A 5,239-nucleotide genomic window follows, 5' to 3' on the forward strand; every position below is an offset into this window, starting at 1 on the left:
TCTTCTCTAGGAATTAGCTTTGGGTTTCGTTGATTTTTTTTCACTTGTTTTCCTGTTTTCAATTTCATTGATTTCTGCTTCAATTTTTATTATTTCTTTTCTTCCTCATTCCTTTAGGCTTAAATTGCTCTTCTTTTTCTATTTTCCTAACATAGAAGCTTAGATGATTGATTTTAGATCTTTCTTCTTTTCTAATGTATGCATTCAATGCTATAAAATTCCCTCTAAGCATTGTTTTTGCTGCATCCTACAGACTTTGATAAATGTATTTTCATTTTCATTTAGTTAAAATTATTTTTAGATTTCTTTTAGCCTCCTCCTTTGACCCATGTGTTGTTTATAAGCATGCTGTTTAATCTCCAAATATTTGGCAGTTTTTAAACTACCTTTCTGTTTCTGATTTCTAATTTAATTCCACTGTGGTATGGGAACATACTTTATATGATTTCTTCTTTAAAATCACAAGGTGTATTTTATGGTCCACAATGTGGTTTATATTGGTGAATGTTCCATGTGAGCTTGAGAAATTTGTGTATTCTGTGGTTGTTTGGATGGAGTATTTTTTTTAAGTTTATGTATTTATTTTGAGAGAGAGAGAGAGAGAGGGAGAGGGCAAGAGAGAGAGAACGCACTGGGGGGAGGCAGAGAGAGAGAGAGAGAGGGAGAGAATCCCAAGCAGCATCTGCACCATCAGCACAGAGCCCGATGCGGGGCTTGATCCCATGAACCATGAGATCATGACCTGAGCAGAAATTAAGAGTCTGATGCTTAACCGATTGAGCCACCTAGGTGCCCTGGATGGAGTATTTTATTTTCATGCCATATTATCTTTAATTAAGTAAAAGACATTTCCAATCACCTTACCTACAGATTATTTTACCTACTACTCTGTTTGGCAGCCAGTCTCTTCAGCAATAGTGAGGTAGATACCTTTTCCTCAGGGAAGAGAAATCCATGTTTTTTTGTTTTTGTTTTTGTTTGGTTTGGTTTGGTTTTGTTTTTGTCTTTGTTGATAACAAAAATGGAGAGCTGGGTGGGAAAGCTGTTGCCTTTGGCATCTTTCACACGAACCACATCAAAAGAGCCAGGATGTCTCACTCTGTTGGTGAGCACGCCAATTTTTCCCAAATTAGCACTTCTCACCATACAGTCTCCAAATTGATCTGAATGGTGTCATTCACCTTAATCAGAGTAGCAGATGGTGTGAGTATCGTGAGTCACCAGATGAGGGATTCCTTTTGTGCCCACAAAGATCTTTCTCACTTTGTACAACTTGTATGTGGCCTCCTCAGGTATAATATGATGGACAGCAAAGCAATCCTTAGTGTCATAGATCACACAGAAATTCTCTCTGGTCTTGTCAGTGCTGATGACATCCATCAACACGGCAGAGTAGGTTATATCCGTTCAGACCTTGCTATTAATCTCAATGGACCACTGCGTGCAGATTGCCTTTACTTTACCTCCTGTTAGAGCATACTTAAGTCTGTTACTTAGAAAAAGGATGGGGGAAAGACATTCTCTCAGCTTGTGAGTATTGGTGTATGGACCAGGAGCAAACACTTTGTTTAGTTTATGTAGAATCCAATGCTTTGCAGCTGCTACACACTTCAGATGCTTCTTAGGATCATAAGCCAAGTCTGCACTAGGTACTGCATGGAGTATTTTAAACATGTCTATTAGATCAAATTGATTGATAGTGCTGTTCAGGTCATCTATAGTTCTACTGATTTCCTGCCTGCAGGATCCATCAATTACTGACAGAGGGGGGTTGATGTCTCTAACTATAATTATGGATTTGTGTATTTATTTTTTCAGTTCTATTAATTTTGGCCTTATGAAACAGAGCTGTCCTTATTTACAGATGGCATAATTTTCTATGTAGAAATCCTCAGGGAATTTATTTATGTATTTATGTATTTATTTATTATTAGTGTATTTTTATTTTTTTAATTTTTAAAAATATAATTTATTGTCAAATTGGCTTATATACAACACCCAGTGCTTATTCCAACAAGTGCCCTCCTCAATGCCCATCACCCGTTTTCCCCCTCCCCCACCCTCCTGTTCACCTTCAGTTTGTTCTCTGTATTTAAGAGTCTCTTATGGTTTGCCTCCCTCCTTCTCTGTTTGTATCTATTTTTTTCCACCTCCCTTCCCCCATGGTTTTCTGTTAAGTTTCTCAAGATCTACATATGAGTGAAAACATATGATATCTGTCTTCTGACTGACTTATTTCACTCAGCATAATACCTTCCAGCTTCATCCACATTGCTGCTAATAGCATGATTTCATTCTTTCTCATTGCCGAGTAGTATTCCATTGTATATATAACTCACATCTTCTTTATCCATTCATCAGTTGATGGACATTTAGGCTCTTTCCATAATTTGACTACTGTTGAAAGTGCTGCTATAAACATTGGGGTACATGTGCCCCTATGCATCAGCACTTCTGTATCCCTTGGGTGAATTCCTAGTAGTGCTATTGCTGGGTCGTAGGGTAGTTCTATTTTTAATTTTGTGAGGAACTCCACACTGTTTTCCAGAGTGGCTGCACCAATTTGCATTCCCATCTACAGTGCAAGACAGTTCCTGTTTCTCCACATCCTCTCCAGCATCTGTTGTTTCCTGAATTGTTAATTTAAGCCACTCTGACTGGTGTGAGGTGGTATCTCAGTGTGGCTTTGATTTGTATTTTCCTGATGATGAATGACGTTGAGCATCATTTCATGTGTCTGTTGACCATCTGTATGTCTTCTTTGGAAAAGTGTCTATTCATGTCTTCTGCCCATTTCTTCACTGGATTATTTGTTTTTCAGGTGTTGGGTTTAGTAAGTTCTTTATCAATTTTGGATAGTAACCCTTTATCCAATATGTCATTTGAAATATCTTTTCCTATTCCATCAGTTGCCTTTTAGTTTTGTTGATTGTTTCCTTTGCAGTGCAGAAGATTTTTCATCTTGATGAGGTCCCAATAGTTTATTTTTGCTTTTAATTCCCTTGGCTTTGGAGATGTGTCAAATAAGAAATTGCTGCGGCTGAGGTCAAAGAGGTTGTTGCCTGCTTTCTCCTCTAGGGTTTTGATGGTTTCCTGTCTCACATTTAGGTCTTTCATCCATTTTGAGTTTATTTTTGTGTATGGTGTAAGAAAGTGGTATAGTTTAAAAAAAACTCTTAGGACTAATAAGTGAGTTCAACAATGTTGCAGGATACAAGATCAACATACAAACATCAATTGCATTTCTATATACTAGCAAGTAACATGTGGAAATGAAAAATTAAAAATTACACTACTATTTAAAATTTCACAGGATGTCTGGGTGGCCAGTCAGTTGAGCGTCTGACTCTTGATTTCAACTCAGGTTGTGATCCCAGGATCATGAGATTGAGCCCCACATCGGGTTCCATGCTGAGTGTGGAGCCTGCTTGGGACTCTCTCTCTCTGCCCCTCTCCCCTGTATATATATATATATATATATATACCCATATATATATATATATATACTCCCATGTACACACACACACACACACACACATATATATATATATATACACATATACATACAATTTCGCCAAATATGAAATACTTATTAGGTGCCTTCAAGGAGATTTCAGGGTAGCCATGTATTGTTCTATGCTATGGCCCAGCACACACACAAAATTATCTTGACCTATCAGATCCTCTAAGGAACTTATAGATGGGAACTTTTGGAGGATAAGATACTGAGCAGTGGGAGCAGAAGTTGAAAGATTATTAGGTCCATAGAGATAAGACAAGCCATGGAATGAGATATGGAGGCTGGTTATCAGGGAACATGAACCACAGGACTATAGATGCCATGAATAGAGAAGAAGTGGACAGTTGAGGGTGAAGAAGCCAGTTTGTGACAGTAGCTATAAGCAAACAATGCAGAGAAGCTGTGCCACCTTGGTGTCCTGAGTGAAGATCCACTCAGAATTCTGGGTTTCCATGTATGTGCATTGCCAATTCAGGTGACAGGTAATGGAAAACCCAACTCAAACTAGCTTGTGTACAAAAAGACATTTATTGGCTCACTAGACTGGGAAGTCCAGGGGTTGAGCTGGCCTTAGGGGCTCAATATTTCTATTTCTCTTTGCCTCTACTTTCTTCTCTTCCATCTCTTCGTTTTATTCTCAAATTTTGACTTCATTCTTTAGACAATTTGTTTCTTCTGTAGACAGTGACTAATGACTAAAGTTAGTTGGTTCTTACAGTTTGTGATGCTTGGAGCGATAGAGCTTCTCTCAACATGTACTTTTTTGGGAAGACTCTCATTGATCCAGGCTCAGTCATGTGTTCATCCCAGACCAATTCCTCTGGCTAGGGGGTTGGATTACCCTCACTGGCTAGTCAGAGATTTGATTGACAGCCCCCTCTCTCTAAGACCATATTAATTAAGGAAGAGTAGTTCCTGAAAGGATAAACTGAGTGTTCTTAGATGATGGAAGAAGGGTTATGGCCCTATCAAAACATACACGTTCACTGCATGATGTCCCTTCTCCCCCACTGGAGGAAACTGGGAGAAATCTCTTTCTGGAACCAGGAGGCCCACCCTAGAGCAAGTGCTGCTTGTCATTTCCCTCCTTTGATTTTGGTTCTCTTGATGTTTAGGGAAATTCTGTGTAGCATGCTAAGTGGAAATGGCAAAAAGATTTGAGTCTTGAACTTGAAAAAGGTGGGCACATCCTTGCGGTCCAGGGAAGTCCTGAACTTTGTCTCTTTCTATTGATTCTGAGCACAGACAAGGAAAGAGTTGAATTAGTTTTTAATTGCTCAAACTCCAGTAGGCTTCCCCAGCTACCAGTTCAGCTTTAATCTCCCACTAGTTTTGCCTGTGCCCCCTTTTGAACTTGACACATAATGCCATCTCTGAGTCATAACTTAAGGTCCTCTTGAAAAGGACTCTGGTTTTCCAATTCTCTATCCTGTTTGACAGTGTCCTGGAACATCCTCCTGTTCCTGGACCTACCAGATCTGGGGCTGAGGGAATGGAGCTTCTGAAATCTCTCACCCATAGATTTGTTTGGATTCTGTGGACAGAAGGGGACGTGTGGGCTTCCTGGAAGAGCCAGGTATTTTGGCACTGTGCTTGAGGAGGCAAAACCATGTGCTGGGGCATGGAATGAGTTCCAGAAAGTGCACCTTGTTAGTGATGAGTGGAGAAGAGGCCACTGGGAGACAAAAGGATGGAGAGCTGCCAGATGCCATGGGGGAG

The 5,239-nt window shown here is 39.6% G+C and overlaps 1 pseudogene; it reads right to left on the bottom strand.

The window, feature by feature from the left end:
- Positions 1–876: 876 nt before the first annotated feature.
- LOC125157088 (40S ribosomal protein S4, X isoform-like) lies at positions 877–1,674 on the bottom strand (annotated as a pseudogene).
- Positions 1,675–5,239: the final 3,565 nt, after the last annotated feature.

Source organism: Prionailurus viverrinus, chromosome X (genome assembly GCF_022837055.1).
Source record: "Prionailurus viverrinus isolate Anna chromosome X, UM_Priviv_1.0, whole genome shotgun sequence".
Taxonomy (NCBI): domain Eukaryota; kingdom Metazoa; phylum Chordata; class Mammalia; order Carnivora; family Felidae; genus Prionailurus; species Prionailurus viverrinus.